Below are 20779 nucleotides of genomic sequence, written 5' to 3' on the forward strand. Positions count from 1 at the left end.
ACACTGGTGTCCCTTTTACATATTTTTTCTGACTCTCTAATTACAAGAAAAAATATATTTTGATATCTTTTTTAATTATAAAAAATAGTCTAACAGTTATTAAAAAAATCTGTTAGATTATCAGAATTATATTTGTAATAAAATAAAAATTTCAAACTAAGTAGTTTTAATTTTTTTTTTCCATTCATATTCAAAAATTTATCAATAATTGATTTTGTAAATTAAAGAAATTTTAATGAACTATAGTTTCTCTTAGATCTAAATAACTACGAATTTAAAAAATAATTGGTTAGAATTGAGCCGTATTTCAGAACCAAAAATTATCAAAATGCTAAATATAATATATTTCAAACATTTAGCCCAAAATTGCTAAAAATTTTGAAAAATATGTTTAATAAAAATTCCCCGTCAAAGGGTTAGGGATTTTCATCTAAATGAAAAAATCTCACCAAATTGGCGAATTTTCACAAAATTTAATAATTTTTAATCATAAAGTCATTTTTCCATTCTAACGTTCAGACTATTCTTAAAATTGTTTATATAGTTTAAAATGATAAATTTGCTTCCAGTTTAAGCCACTTAAACTATGACTTTTTCCCCCTGGCAGAAGCGCTTTCAAAAAAAAAAAAATCTTTAAATGATAGAATTAAAAAGAAGAAAAAAAGAAAAAGAAAAATAATATTTTTAAAAACCACGTTTCTGTCGTGGAGAATAATAAATAATTAAAAAACAAAAATTTGAAAAACGAAAAACGTGGGGAGTATGAAATACATAACAGTATGTGTGTTCATGAGAATATGTGTTTGTATATCTGTAATTGTATCTGAATGTGGATGTGTATGTGGTTGTGCATGTGTATGAGTAAGAAAATGTGTATATGTGTGTGTATATGCATATGTATACGTACTGTTATATATTTCATGCGCCCCACGTTTTTCGTTTTTCAAATTTGTGTTTTTTTTTATTATTATTCTCCACTACAAAAACATGGTTTTTAAAAATATTATTTTTGTTATTATTATTGTTTTTTTTTTTTTTTTTTTTTTTTTTTTTTTTTTTTNTTTTTTTTTTTTTTTTTTGTACTCACTTTCAAAATCTCAATTTTTTTACTCAATTTTTTCACCTAACTTTTCAACTGACATGAACTCTAATTTGAAATAATCGAATCGACAACAAAAGACAATCACGAAAATATTAATTTTTCTTTAAATTTAAATTTCTTTTACTTTGTATGTCTTTTTTCTCTTCATTTTCATGCATCGTCATCCAATTCTGAACTATGTACCAAATTTGAAGTCTGTAGCTAGTCGCGAAGTTAGTTTAAAATCTATTACAAAATTCCATCCGAATAGACATACACGACAGGCAAGTTGATATAAACGTGGTAAAATAGAATTTAATGAAAATCATATGCATTTTAACTTATCCCTCAGTCTGCAAACGAAACCTCTGTTTATCAATGACCCATAAGTTCCATCTCCTAAACATAATAATGTTTATTTAGAGCAATAATTAATTTAATTCTTATCTGAAGGGGCGATGAGAACAGAATGAATAGACCAATTGCCCTAGTCAAGAACAATAGCCAACACTTCCGTTCATCAACGAAGACAATTTCGATCGCTATCTGGCTGGCCTATTCCACACAGGGAAGCAGGTGAATGTTAGATAAATTAAGGTAAGAAGGCACACTTTTTATTATTTCCTTACTGATTTAGAGTTCAAAACCCTTTAGAGCTGTAGGAAATTATATAATCGAAGGAAAAATTGGATGAGATTTTATTAAATTTGAGAAAATCGGCTTTAGACTGAAGAACATTATTATAGATACCTCTAGAGCAGAGGTCGCCAAAGTGGTCTATATAGACCCCCAGGGGTCTATTTAAAAAAATTGGGGGTCGATCTGAGACAGGGGGTCGAATGGGGGTCGATCCGAATCGGAAGGGTCGAAGAAAAAACAGCTCTTAATACGTAAATCCCAAATATCTAATTGAGTATATAAAATTTGTGAATTTTTTTTATAATTGACTTAATACCAGTTTCTTTATAGAACATAAATTAATAAACGCATCATCAAAAACGTGGACATCAACCTGCAAGAGGAGTTTGCTGAATTATTATCGGATCTTGAAGCAAAGACGCTTTTTAAAAATTTAACAATAAGTAAATTTTGAACAAATATAAATAGAATGCAAAAATATGTAGAACTTTATGAAATAGCTCAGCCTTTTTATGCTAGCTTTTCCAAGTTCCTATATGGTTGAAGCCGGTTTCCGTCACATAAATTCAATCTTAACTAAGTACAGATATAAATTAAATGTGGAGTTACGAGGGGATTTAAAATTAAAATTGACCAATTTTGAACCCAATATAGCGAACCTTGAAAAAAAAACACCAGGCACACTCATCTCATTGGTTAAGAAGCAATAAATCTGTAGTTACTTTACTTACTATTTCTACTTATTTATAATTACTTATTATTTAATAAATATTAAGGTATTTAAATTTCAACATTAATATATTTTTCATAAAACTATTGTTACACAATGTACTATTACTTTAATAAATGTTTAAATTATGAAATAAATGTACAAACACAGTATCTAATAGAGTTTTATCTTAATTAACGGAAAATTACTTTTATGGGGGTCGATGGAGATTTCGAAAAATTATATAGGGGTCAATGATGAAAAAAGTTTGGCGACCCATGCTCTAGAGGAATCTGATCATAAAGCATATTTTTTTCCATTTAAAGTCGATTGTTTAAATACAACGACAAGTAAACTAATGTTTTACACTGTTAGAAAATTTAGAACGCTTTGAACATTAAGATCGTTCAAATGTGCGGGCACAATACGAGGTCAAGTTTAACCTTAATATAGTGCCAATTAATTTTTTTACCTTGATTGTACGGCAACAGTCTTTATATTTAACACCTTCTCAAGGTTACAGCAACTTAGCACGAAACTATAGTTAAATGTGTAGCATCGATTTTTCTGACAGTGCTAAGCTTACAACCAACCATAACATGTTCTTCAATTAGGATATTGAGTTTTTGACAGTGCCACATATCAAGCTCTTCTACTCTTTTCAATTGAAAGTCTGTTTCAAGTGTAAGTAAATTTATGCAAAAGCCAAGTAAGGGTTCGAAATCTACGAAGCCAAGTTGAACCTTAATATCACATAAATTATTATTCTTTTAACTTTATTATACGGTAATAATCTTTGTATTTAACACATTCTCAAGGTTGAAGCAACTTAGTTCTCAAGGTTGAAGCAATATTATGATTCAACGCAGCACCGATTTTTCTGACATTGTAAAGCTCGAAACCAACCATAACATGTTCTTAAAGTAGGAAATTCAGTTCATGCACCTCAACTCTTTTCAATTGAAAAACTTCTCAAAGTATAATGAAGTATACTTTGAGAAATATTTAAAAAAAACTGTACAAAAGCAAATTCAGAGTAAGAAATATACTATCGTCACATCCCCAATCAAAAACTTGAAATACAAAACTTTTTTTAAATATTTTAATTCGCTTTCTGCTGACAGCAAAAACTTGGAATCTATTATATAATAACTGTAATTCAATTAACGATACTGAACCTTAGTTTTGCGATCATGCTTACTTAGTGCTGAGTGGTGTTAGAGTTCCTATATTTAACGTAGTTAGAGAATTATGGCAAACAGGTAACATTTTCTGATTGGTTAAAAGCCACAATTCACCGAAAAGAAACTCGTCGCTGTTTGACGTGGCTGTTTAACTATAGTTAGATTCTGACTTTATTAAACAAAATATAGTCATCATGTATGATTAATAAATAATAAAAAATTCTACGGAAAAGTATGAAGGAAATTCTTTTTGTTATTATCATTTGAGTTCGCTAATTCAAGTATAACTCTTATCCTATAAGTTATTAACAGGGGTCGGCGATCTATGTTCCAAAACTTCACTGCAGTATCTCTGCAGTCAAAGCTGCAATTTCATATCTGCAGTAATCCATATACAAGTCGCTCTAGAATCGGGAAAAATATCAAATTTAGGTCGCGAGCCAAAGTTTGCCGATCGCTAGGTCAGGAATTTAGAGCTGTTCCAAGCAAAAAGATTAAAAACGAAATAATATATTATGAAGAAAGGAGCAAATAAGACGAAAAAGTATCATATAATGAATTAAATTTTTTTTTATTGTAAATAAAATAAAATTTTTGATTATTTTTCATATGAATCATAAAGAATTTATTTTTGATATATACACGCTAAGTGGTGATAAGTAAACAAATAAATTAATTTCCTTAGTACAAAAAAAAATTTTTTTTACTTAATTTTAAAATGTAATGACGTGATTTTTTTCAGCAAATTTAAAAACAAATAGAAAAAAAATGTATAATTGGTATATGAGAAAGTCCGCCTTTCAAATGTTGTGAAGTATTAATTTTGGATATTTTGCAACCCATAATAACGAAAATAAGTAAATAACAACCCTCTCCTTATGCTTACGTTTAAAAAAAAATCAAAATGTGACATTTAATTTTAATAAATTTTTTTTACAATTTGCAAGAGAATTTTTCCCGTCAAAGAAAATCTAATGCCTTACGTAATCATCATTCACTCACTATTTATCACCAAAAATAAGCTAACGAATCACTCTCAGGTGCATACGCAATATTTGAATGGTCCCAAAACGATAGAATCTTTAATGGAGCCAACGTCTGATAGAAAATAATGATAATAAGAAACTTTTTAATTTCACCAATTTCTTTTAGGTTACTTGACAAATATACCAGTGACATCATCAGGTGATGCTCCCAGGAATCCCCAAACTCAAAACCAGAGCGAGTTCAAGGCCCCAATAAACAGCTGTTCTAACACCGCCAAAAGACCTTTAGCGAGGAAATAACACCTACGCCTCGCTTTCTGACGATGCATTCCGTCATAACTTAAAGAAAACTTAATTCGTTAGGGTTAAGTCGTTAGCATCATCTGCATGAAACGAACGGAATTCAATTTTTATAACTTATGTCAATGACTTTACTAATTTATATAAATGTATTGATAAATACTTTACTTAATACACATCATTCTTTTTACAATAAATGCTATGGGGAATAATAAGTTTCTCAAGTTCATGTTGGTTCCATATTGACGGTTTTTTATGATTAAACTGAGATATTTTATGGTATATATAAACCAGTTGTTAAACAGTTAAATGTAGAAAAAATAAGACGAAAGCTGTTGAATATTTCAGAAGTTGTGGTTTAGATCCGTTTTTGGTACGTGAAGTTTGTCCCTTTCCCCGATGAGAGCGTTAGTCACCATTGTGAATTCACAGAGGGGAAAAGGGGACAAAAAAGGAAAAATATTTTTTAAAAAATCAATATAAAGACAAATTTAAATTGCGTCAGACTTTTTTTTCGCACTTTGAATCGAATTTTTTAGACTTCTTTTTAATTTTTTTAAATTTGTTTTGAAAGTTTTCGAACGTTTCGACTTCTATTTTGCTTTAAGAAAGTTTGAATTTTAGTATTTTTCGGAACATAAAAAAAGAAAATAGAAGAATAACAAACGATGAAACTTCATTTTTTGAGGTGAGGGAGAAGTCCAACAGATATAGAACTCCATCTATATCCAACCAAAAAAAAAAAAAATAATAATAAAAAGAGGGAGAGATTTTGAACCATGTAATCTACCATGACGTGATAAAGCTAAAACCACATCGGGTTGACATGCTACAATCATTCGAAATTACTTAAAGGGTTCTCCATCACATCTTGTGCAAGATTTTATCTTCATTCCTAAATGGTTAAAATTTTTAAGAAAAATAAACTTCAAGAAAAGAAAAGCAATGTAAAATCCCAGAACATTACAAGTAAAATAAACGTACTTAGTAGTACGATTCTAATAAAAAAATTGATGAATTGCCTTCACTTCTGAGCATTTATTTATAAAATAAATATTAATGATTTTAATGAATATTTTATGCTTAATTAATATTTCATATTTAATTAAAGTTCTGAATTATATACTTTTAAATTTTTCATACTGACTTAAATTTTTGCAAAAAATACTCAAATTACTGTAAAATCCCCGTGCAACAAAATTCCCACCATAGCCATTTTTTTCGATTGGAACCAATCGAATTCGTGTTAAAGTGCGACTTCAGTTTATTACAAACACAAGAATGATTGTGTGTATCAGTATCAAATAAATAAGAAAAGAAAAAAAAAACCAAGACATTCTATCGGATATCGAGAAAGAGGAACAACGAAAGTAGAAGAATGGTTTTAATTGAGAGGCGACCTCGCGAGGAAACATGTCGAGCAGAGAGAGAAACACAAAAGGCGATTTAAATGAAAAACGGTCACAATAAACAAACGAAGCGCGAAGGTTATTCGTCTCACTTCCCTCTAAAACTATCAGCTCCACCTATATACTACTAACCAATCAAACCTCTTTTTCTTACTTCTTCTTTTTAAACCACAAAAGAATATTAATAACAATAAGAGGAAAAAGGACAAAAGAAAACACAATTCATATTTATTCAATGTCCCGAAAGAAAAACTATTATAACTCGACTATATAACTTTCAATTAAAATATAAATGTTAGTAACAACTACTTGGTTTTGAAGATATAAACAAATAAATATTAGTAAATATTTCTCTTTACAGCTACTAGCTATATACTACTAACCAATCAAAGGTATTTTTCTACACTTATTTTCAAACCACAAACGAATATTAATAAGAATAAGAGGAAAAAAGAACAAAATAAAAAATTCCTGCTTATTCAAATCCCCTAAAGAAAAACTATTATAACTCGACTACATAACTAACTTTCAATTAAAATATAACAGTTTGTAACAACTACTTGGATTTGAAGATAATAAACAAATAAATATTAGTAAATATTTCCCTATACAGCTACTAGCTATATACTACTAACCAATCAAAGGCCTTTTTCTACATTTTTTAAACCACAAAAGAATATTAATAAGAATAAGAGGAAAAAAGAACAAAATAAAAAATTCCTGCTTATTCAAATCCCCTAAAGAAAAACTATTATGACTCGACTACATAACTAACTTTCAATTAAAACATAAAAGTTAGTAACAACTACTTGGATTTGAAGACATAAACAAATAAATAATGGTAAACATTTCCACATACAGCTACCAGCTCCACCAATATATTACTAACCAATCAAAGCTCTTCTTCTACATTTTTTAAACCACAAAAGAACATTAATAACAATAAGAGGGAAAAAGGACAAACGAAAACACAATTCATTCCCCTAAACAAAAACGATAAAAACTAGACAACTTAACTTTCAATTAAAATCTAAAAGTTGTTGACAACCACTTAGATATAAAAATATAAATAAATAAATAATAGTAAATATGAAATAGAACTAACCTCCAAACAATAAATAATTAGAATGGATTGTTTTTTGCTTGGAATTATCTTTGAATAAACTAGTTTTACAAGAAAAAAAATTATATAGTATCAAAAAACCAGTTGTGTGGATTGATTTCTGAATGGCTTATATAGCTTCAGATATAGGGCGAAATAAACAAAAAGTGCAATTAATATTAAAGGGTCCAAAGTTTAGAAATATATTTAAAATATTTTGAAAATACAGTTATAAAATTTAAATTTTATTTCTCAGGGTCTATTTAACTAGTTTCGTTAAAATTTTTAATTTTGACTTTTAAAATTACATAGTCATTTGTATCATAACTTAAAATGATACAAAAATTTGTGTATCATAAAATTCGAAATCGTTTCGACCATAGTTAAATAAAATAAATAATAATAATAAATTATTGCAAATTAATTTTTACATTTTATACTTGGAAGAAAGAAATTTATAATTGCGTGCAGAAAGTTTTCGATTCGTTTAAAAAGTTTCTGACATATGACGGAATATTCTAAAGTAAAATGAACATTAAGGGGTCCAAAGTTTCAACCGACCTCCTAACTTAACTATTACGACCATATTTTCTAGTTGATATTATCTCCCATATTTTAATGGTCAAAAATTCAAATCCTTCGAAAAAAATCTTTTTTTTTTTTTTTTTTTCAGAGAGAGAGAGAGAGAAAACATTTATGTATCTGATTCCGTAATTCACAAAATAATTTGCACTAATTAATTAGCATGTTTATGGTTAACGCTTTAATCAGTGGTTTCCATATTTTATGGTTTGGAGCACTAAATTATCGAGCTTATTTTAGCGGAACCCCAAATTTCTAAATTAAGTTCAATTAGCAACGGCGAATATACTAGTCGAACAACGGTTAGAAGTCTATTAAAATTATTTAATGTAACGAATGATTTTTGGCATTGTTTAATCGATGAAGGATTTAAAAATAAGTGTTATCTTAGTTGAATTCAGAAGTCTGGAGGCGGCATCTGATTTCGTCAGTGTATTTTATAAGCTTAAAATGAATAAAATAAGCTGAATTATGGTTTTCAAAAAATAAAAACTGTTTATTAATGTTTTAACAATTATTAGAAAAACATATTCAATATTGAATTCGTTCAGTTTTTAACTGAAAAGCTCGATGAGAAATACTTTAACGATGAAAAAAAATTTGCTATTTCTTTCTTTCACTGGCATTTAACTAAAATATTCCGAAAAAATAACTGAAATATTATTTAAATTTTGGATTGTTGGTTGGATATGAATACAATTAAATGTTTAAAAAAATCATTACTGTTTAAAAAAATGTCCTTATTGTCCATATCGTCCCTGTGACCATTTTACGGAACCATAGAGTTTCACGGAACATTATTTAGGAGCCACTGCTTTAAACCATAAAGTCATGAAAATTCGATCGTTAAAACTAAAGTTAAGTAGGATGATATATTTTTTTGGTTTAACTGCGTATTTTTTAAAATAAGCGAACGATTTGAAATATGAGTTGATCTTGATTCTCATAAGCCGGCTAGTTTCTTACAGGTTAAAACTTAGTGCAAATTTCAAGCTTAGAATTCTGAGAATTTAGAAAGATACCAACAGATGGTTGACGAAGACTGCTATTATGTAATAACACATTTCCTCTTTTACTTTAGTGACAATCGTATTTAATACAGGAATGTGATCCGATGTTTAATTTTATTGGGAAATATTCTTCACAGGAGTTGAAACAATTTGAAGAAACAATATTTACAACTTACAATCATTAGGAGCAACAGTTTTAAATTATGAGTGTGCGTGGTAGGCACTAAAATTTAGAGTAAACGGCTAACATACTAATACAATGATACAAGTAATTATTGTATTAGTTCGTTCAAATGATACAGGGTATCCATCAAAGTCTGTATTCATCATTTTATTTTCCAACAGCTTCAGTAATAAAATTGGTGTTCAGTTATAATATAAAGTGAGATCTAGTTATAGTAAAATGGTATCTAGCTATAGTAAAATGGTATCTAGCTATAGTAAAATGGTATCTACTTATAGTAAAATGGTGTCTAGTTATAGTAAAATGGAGCCTAGGTAAACTAACTATAAATTACGAGATTAAACTGCTTATAGCATTCGCCCAATAAAAAACTAAGGAATTCCTGTATTCCTTTCTCGAAAATTTTAGAACATCGTCGATTTAATACACATGGATCCTACGAAAAGAATGCTTAAAACGTCGTGCTAAAACACGACTTTCTACACCGTGACGTGAAAAACGATCTTAAAAAAGAAGGGGCAGAGAATAGTTATCACAATACCTTTTGTATTCGATGTACAATGCGTAAATTGAAAAATGCAACTTGAATAACTTTTGATCAAATGATCAGATTTTCGTGTCTTAAGAATCACTCTTATTGGTTCAAAAGAGCAAACCTGATGGTATCGTATTGGTACGAGAGGCTTGCACTTAATTTTATGCTTATTAGTAAGTGCAAGCGATATTTTAAATTACAAGATGCGTACTTTTTATGAATAAACATACCTTTTTTCGACGGATTTCGATTCATAACCCTTAAATTATGGGGGGGGGGTTAGCAAACTAGAAAATTTTGGTCCCAACAATTTAGGCAGAAGATTGGTTGAAAGTTACGACTCTTTTTAACTTCGCTTTTTGTGTATTTCATTATACATCTGGAGCTAATGAAGTGAATCAAAAAAATTTTGCATGCAATTATAAAACTTACTTAACCTTATTTTTTATTATTATTATTTAATTTACTAGTGGTTAACGAAGTTGAATAGTAAGTTTTATAAATTTTTACAATCTACATTTATTTTAAATGACAAAACCAAAAATTTGAGCGAAATTGGTAGAATTGCTTTTTTAGAAAGAAAAATTTTAAAATACGATTTGTAAGAGATATTGTACGAAATATTCAAAATGTGAAATTAACATGAGACGTGTCAAACTTTGGGCCTTTTTACCGAACTAGTGGGACAATATATTTCTCAGATTGCGGCAACTCTACATATTTTAGGGTCTAGAACAGGGGTTTCAAACTTACATGAGGCCGGGGGCCACAATTAAAAACATAAATCAAATGGCGGGCCGCAACTTTATCAAAATTTTATATAGGACTCTTCTATGTGTCAAGGAACATTAAATATTACTGTCAGATTTTTACTAAGTTGTACAAAACAAAAGTATTGAATCACAAATTAAAATAAGAAGTAGATTTTTAAAATTATCTAATTGCATATTAAAAAATTCGGGCTAAAATAACTTCAATGTGCACCCATGCATTAAACAATTTATGTGCAACAGATATTTAATTGTTAAGATATAAAACTTTAAAAAGGCTGGTATTAAAACTTAATAGTAGCACACAAAATGTTCAATGACAAAATTGAGGTTTGTCTGCTGCAACCACCAGAGAATAGATATTTACATTTTAAATTTAAAATTTACAAATGTGTGTGAAAATATTTTCGTCCAAAATGAGTGGTTTCAAAAAGTTAAATCGGAGAATTTCTACGAGAAAATTTCTGATACACACATGCTAAATTATATATTCACAAAATACAAGAAACTGAAATAGAAAAGAGCAACATACACGATTATTTTTGTATTTGAATAAATATTTTCTTGGATGCTAAACCTGAGAAATAATTTTTTTTGCACCGTTGGCATGATTAATTTCACAGAAACGAAGAAATTAAGTTTTTATTAAAGAGAAAAGTATTTTAAACCCATATAGATTTTTTACGAAAATTGTCTGCAAAAAAATGACAACTAATATATTTTAGTTCGTGGGCCACAAAAAAGGGCTTCGCGGGCCGGATGTGGCCCCCGGGCCGCCAGTTGGAAACCACTGTTCTAGAATCTAACTCCGTCGAGAAAAGGAAAGAAATAAAAAGATGTGTAAAGTGTTATGTGAAAATAAGATTCTTCTGTCTGATTTCGTAGATTAAAATAACGTCAGCAGTAATTAATTAGCATACTTAACGTTAGGCGTTAATCACGCGTAAACATCAGATTATTGGATTAAAAAAAAAATAATTAAATTGTTTGCTTTTTTATTTTGAACACTATTCAAAGCTTAGTAGTTATTTGAACGTGAATAAAAGTATATTGTATTTATAGTATATTGCAGTATATACGCTTAGCTAAGAATATTTAATACACATTTGATCAAAAACGTAGATCTAAATAGATTTATAAAACAGGTTTTTCCAAGCAGGAAATCAATCCTTTTCTTAGTGGAAAAAAAAAAACGATTTATTTCTCAACTAGAATATAGAACAAAACATGGAGGCGGATAAAACAAAATAATACCCAAACGATGTATATTCGTTCGATACGAGCAATCAAATAAGATTTTTTCAAAACCGGCTGGCTGCTTCTTTAAATCAGGTATGAGAGTAGTAGGCCGATCTTTCCTTTTCTCAGGTTACGGTGGAGGCCATCTCTAGGGCCACAACCTCCTCCCAGAAGACCAGTCTGACGGGGCCTGCTGGTCACCGTTTTCTTTCATGTAGGTTGAATAGTTATGTCTGACTCTGTTGACATTTTGCTTGCCCTACACCTTAAGAAGAGTAACTTTTTCTTACTTTTATTTATTCACATCTCTGAAGATATCATTAGAACGTTTTCTATAGCGAACCCAGGTGAATTCAGTTCTGATTTTAAGCCTTTCGTTTAATGCCATTGTTTGATCAACGAACCAAAACGAACGCATTCTCATTTCGCTATTTTTTTTTTTTTTTTTTTTTTNAACTACAGGTTTCTGGTTTTTTTTTTTTTTTTTTTTTTTAACCTTTTGCAGCAGAGTTTTTGTTAAACATATTTTTTTCATTACTTTGTATTAATTTAGGTCAAATATGAGAAAAATATTAGATTAAGCATTTTAATAATTTATGGTTATGAAAACCAGCATGAAATACATGCGTCTTTTTCTACGTTTAAGGTAAAATCTTCCAAACACGGCTCACTTCCAAACAAATAATTTTTAAATTTTGCACTTATTTGCTTAGATCAGTGTTTCCCAAAGTGTGGTACGCGTACCCCCACACCCAGGGGTACGGGAACAGTTTAATGGGGGTACGCTTTCTTATGCGAAATATCTTGCAACAAAAGAAAATTTCAAAAAATTTTATTTAAAAACAAAGCTAGTCATGAAAATTTACGGTTACGTATTTTTCTATTGGCTATTTTTTGCAGAGTTAACAGTTAAAAATTAGTGGTGTCAACAGTCAGTTGCGATTTTTAACTTTTCTGGAAAATGCATTCATTTTTCATTAGTGGTACACAACGTTACGAAAAATTTAGAAAGGGTACACAAAAGTCATAAGTTTGGGAAACACTGGCTTAGATCAAAGAGAAGCAGTTATTCTTCATTGGAATTTCTTTAATTTACAAAATCAATCATTGAAAAATATTTGAATATGAATGAAAAAATGTTTTTGCTTCAAACTACTTTTTTTTGAGGGGGGGGAGAGATTATATTTTAGTACAACTATAATTCGAATAATCTAAAAGATTTCTTTAGTAACTAGTAGTCTGATTTTTTTTTTTTAATTAAATCATAACTACAAGCAAATAATATTGCGGCAGCATAATTGCAAGCAAAATATATTTTTGTTTATAATTAGAGCGTCAGAGAAAAAAGAGACATCTACTTAAAAGGGTTAAGACATAATATAAAATGAATGATACAAAATTTTAACAATAACACTTATAACTCACTTAAAAAAAATAGTGAAGGTCTAAAAACAAACTTCCATTTGGGCAAAATATTAAAGTTTTAAACATAACTTACGATCTGAGAACTTAGATTATTGAAATTTCCTGCGTATGGAATTATTGTAGAATGAGTTCATATCGACTATACTTGTAAACAAGTATGATAATGAGTTCAAGATTACGATTATGAGTTTTATAAAATAGAGCAAAATTAAATTAAATGCTAATTCGCTTGTTGTTAAAATGTCTGGTGTTTTCCCTAATGTACCCTTATCGGGTATTGTAATTATAGTAATCATCGATTTTTACTAACATGGTTTTTCGAAGCTTTTCAGCCAAAGAAATTTTTTTAAAAAACACACGTAGTTTAAAAGCTTTTCACTTGAAGCAAAGCTATAATTTTAAACTATATATACCATCTTGCCGTGAAGAATTATCTTATGAACGGACATTAGAACGGACAAAAAACTTAAATATCTCTTAAAAATCACCAATTTGGCGACATTTTTCCACTTAGATGTTTAAAATTTATCAAAATTATTAACTCATTCTCGATGTTTGTAAATTTTCATGATCCCAGATAAAGCAGCATTGGAGTAAGTTTTTAAATAATAAAAAATTAAGAGCACAAAAGTTTTTCACTTTTACAAAACTGTCGTTTTTCTCCATATTGATGTTTGTTTGGCGCCGTTTTCAGAATAAATAAAAGAGCACTGGCTATAGATAGGCTAAACTTGACCTAACAGTCGTGAATGACTGTTGCAAACTCTTAGCAACTATGGAAATAGCATGTTATGAAATAACTAGTAGTTAGTTACTATAACTAGCTAGATTTTTAATCAAGCTAAAAACTACATGAGGTTAATTGATTTGCTTACAGTTTTCAATTGAACGCTAAACTACTAATGTTTTTCATCTTAAAAATAATAACTTTTACGATCACGTGATTGTGGTGTAAAAATATTAATCACAACAATCTCCCCCAAACAAAAGAATTTTTTTTTTCCGCACAGTAACAACGGAAAATCCATACACTCTGAAATATCAGACATTTTATTATTAAACCTATTTTAGTAAAGTGCTTTTTAATGAATTTTATTATTCGCACTATTAAAATTTATGTGTCAGTCAGTCAACATAATCTTATCACCTTATCGCTGCCAGGCAATAATAATAAAGAAAAAAAAACATGACAGACCTTGGTTATCACTTTTTCTTTTTCTTTTTTCAGCACAAAGGGTATTATGAGGGAGATACTTTCTACCTCCATCAAATGTCCTATAATTGCTTAGAACTCCCCACCCTAACCAACTCTACAGTTTCTAGGCGAATAACATTTTTACACTTCTTTCTTATGCAAATAAAGCACCATAAGGTGACGTCACTCACCATCAAGGTCACTGGATAAAGATAAACCCTACGTAGCAAAAGTTTAGTAAAATGGGTCTCGCTTAATTAAGTTACATAAACGACATTTTTTTTCTCACACCCTTAGCTATTCTTATTTTCCCGTAAAGTATGCACATTTATATTTATGACGTTAGTTGGTTGAAAGTATAAAGAAAAATATATTAAATTCAGAGTTCCTGCTGCTAGATATTGTTTATAAATTATCATATATGTGTGAAAACTAAAATAATTTTTCTTCATTTCATTGTTTGCAACACGTTAAAAAAAAAAGTTAAGTGATACAAATATTAAGGTCATTTTCTCTTTCACAATTATTTAATTTTTTTAAGCAGGGGAAAAAAATTAAGCTTCTTAATTTAATTTTTGCTTCATATTAATAACATAACCTCATGCTGATGTTATACAACTTAGAACTTGTTACAATTAATTTACATTTATTATTGCATTAAACATTTATTTACATTTATTATTATATAATGATTATTATATATATTTAGTGTTATTATATAGTATAGATTTGTTATTATTATTACATTTATTATTATATGTTTAGTTACAGCGAAATTAAAATTCCCGTTTGGACAAATAAAAAATTATTGTCATCATACTTTTTTGTTTGTACTAAAACTAAACACACTTACTAACTTATAAATTTAAACTTATAAACACTAACAATATAATTAATAATAATAATAGTAATATTTCATATGAATTGGATTTTGTATTTTTGTAAGGGAAAAAACATTAGACATTAAACAAAATTTTTTGAGATATTTTAATTTAGGGTGTACATTGCGATTACTTTGGGCCAGAATAAGGGATGATTATTATGTTATTCGATTACTATGTGCCAGAAATAAGCGAGGATTATTATGTCATTCGATTATAATGGGCCAGAATAAGGGAGGATGATTATGTTATTCGATTACTATGTGCCAGAAATAAGCGAGGATTATTATGTCATTCGATTACAATGGGCCAGAATAAGGGAGGATGATTATGTGATTCGATTACTATGTGCCAGAAATAAGCGACGATTAGTATGTTGTTCGATTGATACGTGTCAGAATAAGGGAGAATTATGTGATTCGATTTCTATGTGCCATTTTGAGGGGACAAATTGAATGGCATGAAGCTATTTTACTCAAGGTGGTGACTTTTTACAACAGAAAATTTCTTTATAATTTATTTTCCTTAGAAATTAGAATAAGGTTTTACATACCACATTAAAGAACAATTGAGAGGATAATTTAGGCTTAATATTCATTATATTATTTAAATAAAATATTTTAAAGAGTTATTCAAAAAATAAAAAATGGCAACTTGTTTTACGGTAACATCAAAGGTGTAATACGCTTAAAATCGTACAAACTTTTATCTAAAAAATAATTATACAAGACCACCGATTCTATGTAATAACAATGCAAATTTTTCGATTGGAGAACCCAGTGTGAGAATACACAATGAATTAATACACAAAAAAACGAAGAAAAAATATAGAGGGAGGGTCATGTGAAAGTTTTTTCTCCAGGAAGAGAGAGGAGAGGGGGAGAGGGACCACCTGTTAGCTCAAGCGATTCCCATCTTCCCACGTTCCAGCACAGGTAGAAGGGAGTTTTTTTCCCTCGAGATTCTTTCCAACTATGCAGAAAACATTCAAAAAAGAAAATTGAAAAAAAAAACATATATATAGTACATTTATTTTCACAGTATAAGGTCGTTCTCACCAGCTTAACACATTTTATTTAACCCCTTACCCAACACACTCATGATTTTTGAATTCATTCATAATATTTTTTTAAAATGAAAACAAACCGCGTGTATATTAAAACTAGTTTACATTTGGATTACAGTTTCAAACAGGATATGAAGGTAACACATATTTCGGAAGTGTGGGAAAGTTCTGAAAATTGTAAAAAAAGATTTTAATAACGATATTATCAAGTAAAAATATAGAATATTTGCTTCAAAACTAATGCATTTCAGCATTAGTATTCATGCCAAATTTGCTCCATAAGGCCGGTTACAAAATACATGCTTATTTATAAAATAATCTTGCCAATATATACATGACCTCCTGTATAATGATGCTCTCTAAAACGGAGTAAAAAAACGATTATTCATGTCATTTATTGATCATAACCCATTCTTGTTTTTACAACCGTAAATAATTAAACTCATTCTTGTTTTTACAGCCGTAAATAATTAAACCCATTCTTGTTTTTACAACCGTAAATAATTAAACCCATTCTTGTTTTACAGCCGTAAATAATTAAACCCATTCTTGTTTTTACAACCGCAAACAATTAAAATTGAGTTGGAACGATAGTTTAGGGTTAAAAAATAGAAACGCTAGGCAGAGACGAGGAAAAAGTGAAGATTAAATTTCCTATGTCATCGATTCAGTTCTACTGAGAGAGCACTGATGATCCGGGAGAAAAAGGAAGATGAAAAAGGCAGAATGTTTACAAGCTTCATCTCATTCTCCGCATCTCTGTCTAGCGCTGTCACTATTTGAATTAAAAACATGACAATTAGAAATTTCGATATTATGTTACAGTAACCAAAGGAAGATGCAGATCCTTTTCCTAAACGTTTCTTGAACTTTATGATTGAATATCTACAAGTGACGTCATCATAGGTAAATCGTGGCATTACAGAAATCAATCGGGTTCGACACTCAAGCGAGATGTCGCATACAGGTGTCCAATTAAATCTGATTTAAATCACATGGTTAGGCATAATAACTTCACTTCTTTTACGAGCTGTAAGTGCCCAATTGTTAACTTTATTAAAAATATTCTGTTACATATCGGAAGCAACGATAAAAAAAAATCTTATTCATGTTTGATAGTAAGTATTAATCTTCAATAAACTCCCATTATATGTTTCCCCAAGGAAAACGTTCATCAGCATCAAATGTAAAAGGCCAAAGGGCAAACTGAGTAGAAGAATGATTCAGGTTCAACTGGCCAAGCCTACAAGGATTCAGTGTTGGCGATAAAGGTCAGAAGCTGACATCGGCATAATACAAGTTACTTTGAAAAATAGTGAAGTGCATTATCAAAAAAATAAAATATAAAGAAATGATTTAAATATATTAAGTGCGCCTACATTAACTCCTACTTCTTTTTTCTTTAACGATCTTCGTTAAATGTTTTTAACTGTCTCATGGAGTTGGTATCAACATGCTTCTATTGTGACAGAATGAGAAAGTTCATATAATGTAATTTACGTATGTTGATTTCGTTTTTAAAAAAATTGTTAGGGTAAAAATTACGTGTAACGAAAGTAAAACTTCATGTACATGTGAGAAACTTATAGGGAGAAAAAAGGCAATTCTCTCCATCCTATGTCATCACTAAAAAATATACATTGACTTCATATAAGGCTGTTTTTTTAAAGCTCCGTTGTCATATGGAATGCTTTTTTGCGAATAATATACTATTTTTATAACAGCAAGTTTAACCTATCTTACGAAAGCGCCTTTGATGTTTATTTTGAAAATGACGCAAAACGTCAAATTGGCGAAATACCACAGTTTTGAGAAAATGAAAAGAGGTTGTGGTCTAATTTTTTGATATTTAAAAATTTACCCCAATGCTGCATTATCTGGACCCATAAAAATTTGCAAAAACTGAAAGCAAGACAGTGATTTTGATAATTTTTCATTTAAATGGAAAAATGTCACCAAATTGGCGATTTTTAAAAGTGTTCGATAACTTTTAAAATATCTAAGCAATTTGTCTATTCTAAAGCCCAAATAATTTTTTATGGCAGGATGATATATATAGTTTAAAATCATTACATTACTTCAAGAGTTACTTCAATGTTAACAAGTTAGTCACTCTACAAACAAAAGCAAATTTCCTGCGGAAAAAAAAATATCTCGCACACTTTCATGATTTGAATTAACATAATTTTAATTGTGATTTACGTAATAATTTATATGCCTTAAGACTTATAATTTAAATACATAAAAAAAAATTTTTAATTTTTCAAAAAAAATTATTAGTTCTTCAAACAAAAATTAGTAATTTTTTTTAACTACAATTATTAATTTTTGTACATAAAAGTGTTCATTTTTTAATGCAATAAAAAAATAAATGCCTTAGCCTTTTTTTATAACTTGTATTAAAAAATTTCATTATCAATTTTATTGATTATTTTCTAGAATAGCACTGATGACAAGAAAAAATAATGAAAATGTCACGGAAAAAGTTTTAAAAAATATAACAGGCAGCAATAAAACAGTGCCTTATACTTACTTGAAACATTTTGAATTCTGTTCGTGAATATAAAGATGCCATATTTATTTTAAAGAGTATTCATATCATGAATGTCTGTCATATTTATTGAAATGAGTACGTCAAAAATTACAAAATTTGATCTGCCACTCATAAACAGACAGACACGAAAGGAAATTAAGTTGAAAGCGGTAACAAATTAAAATATTGACTTATATGCGAATATTGACTTATATGCTACTTATATGTGAACTCGGCAATACATCACATCTTATTATCCTGAAATGACGATATTTTTTAAAAATATTTCAAAAGAAATAATCAAAACATGAATATCGCCTATTACAATTATTGAATATAACGATAATTATAGACAACGATAATAACCCGGTTATTACAATAGAATATCACAATAATACATAACGAACACGATATTACTTCGAGTGTTGATAAATTTCAGTCAGCTAACGAATATATACTAACCAAACTAAAAACAATGCTAATCAGTTTAATTTAAAAATATCGCAATGTATCGTTAATACCTATATTCCTTGACGATATAAAGTGACATAAAATTTCTAAGAGCAACAAATATATTGATCAAATTGAAACCAATGAAAATAAGAAAATATCACGATGCATATTAAAATAACGCTGTATATCGCGATATTAAAATTGCACTAGCATCTTGCACTTGTATGGAGGCTGTACATTACATTTGGTTGGAATATAGCAGTGGTTACCAACTGGCGGCCCGAGAGCCGGATCCGGCCAGCGATCCTTTTTTTTTTGTGGCCCGTGAACAAAAAAATATATTAGTTGTCATTTTTTTGCGGACAATTTTCATAAAAAATCCGTATGGGTTTTAAATACTTTAAAGTTTTATATCTTAACAATTTGATATCTGTTGCAAATTAATTGTGTAATACATGGGTGCACATTAAAGTTATTGTAGCCAGGATTTTTTAATATGCAATTAAATATTTTTTTAAAATCTACTTCTTACTTTAATTTGTAATTCAAATCCTTTGTTTTGTACAACTTGATAAAAACCTGACAGAAATATTTGGGGTGTTTTTAATTGCGACCCCCTGCCTAATGTAAGTTGGAAACCCCACGTATATAGTCTATTATAAACAAATAAAAAAAAACTATCAATTTATAAAAACTTCAATTATTTTATTTTACTCAAACAACTTGGAATAAATAAAAAAAAATGTCAGCGGCATGCATTCAATGCAAATCAATCATACGTGCCATTCCTCGCATTTTCTCCTGTTTCTTTTATACCTTTCAGCCGATTTGAAGGCATAGATGGGTGAAGGAACAGCGCATTTAAGAAAGACCTCCCACAGAGCATTATATTATAAGAATCGCCGCCGCTCACAGCCACGGGCATATAAGTAATATTACAAGACCCAAGATTGAATCCCTTCTGCTGTTGGCTTCATGCTGCATTCAAATAGCGAATTTATATTTCCACTTGGTTCCTTAGCTAGGAATAAAAAAAAAGGAAAAATAATAAAAACTAATGATGCTGAAAGAAAATCTCTAGCGAGGCAGGAAAGCATAAAGTAGTGAGTTGTTTTACTCACCCAATAGCTGCGTGAGAAAAATTACATCCGGCGAAAAAATATTCCTGATATTAAAATAATCATTCCTGCCTTCGATCGACTTAACGAAAACTTAGGTAGAAAACGAAGATACTTTGAATTACTTGATTCATGGATCATTTACTAACATAAATATTGTCACTTAAAAAAAAGAAAGTTTTGTTGAGAAGATGTATAGTAGTCAGGGGTCTGTTTAGAAGAATTTTGGGTCCGTTAACGGACCCTTCACCAAATATCTTTTCATAAAAACGGACTCTTCACAAAATATTTAAACTTAAAAATGGACCCTTCACAAAATGATTTTTCTTTTAATCGGACCCTTCACAAATTTGTTTATCTTCATTATTGTTTTGTTCA

General features: G+C 29.2%; 1 protein-coding gene across 11 annotated transcripts in view; it reads right to left on the reverse strand.

Annotated features, from left to right (window-relative positions):
• The window catches only part of LOC107454046 (rho guanine nucleotide exchange factor 18), a 254780-nt gene that overhangs the window by 180832 nt on the left and 53169 nt on the right, over positions 1–20779 (reverse strand). Inside the window, exon 1 of one of the 11 annotated variants that reach the window (XM_043048258.2) lies at positions 14351–14465. The exons of the other annotated variants lie outside the window; for them this stretch is intronic. The gene's annotated coding sequence lies outside the window, so the exon portion shown is untranslated. Of the gene's footprint in view, positions 1–14350; positions 14466–20779 lie in introns of those variants that run through there. 11 annotated transcript variants of the gene reach the window in all.

Source organism: Parasteatoda tepidariorum, chromosome 5 (genome assembly GCF_043381705.1).
Source record: "Parasteatoda tepidariorum isolate YZ-2023 chromosome 5, CAS_Ptep_4.0, whole genome shotgun sequence".
Classification (NCBI taxonomy): domain Eukaryota; kingdom Metazoa; phylum Arthropoda; class Arachnida; order Araneae; family Theridiidae; genus Parasteatoda; species Parasteatoda tepidariorum.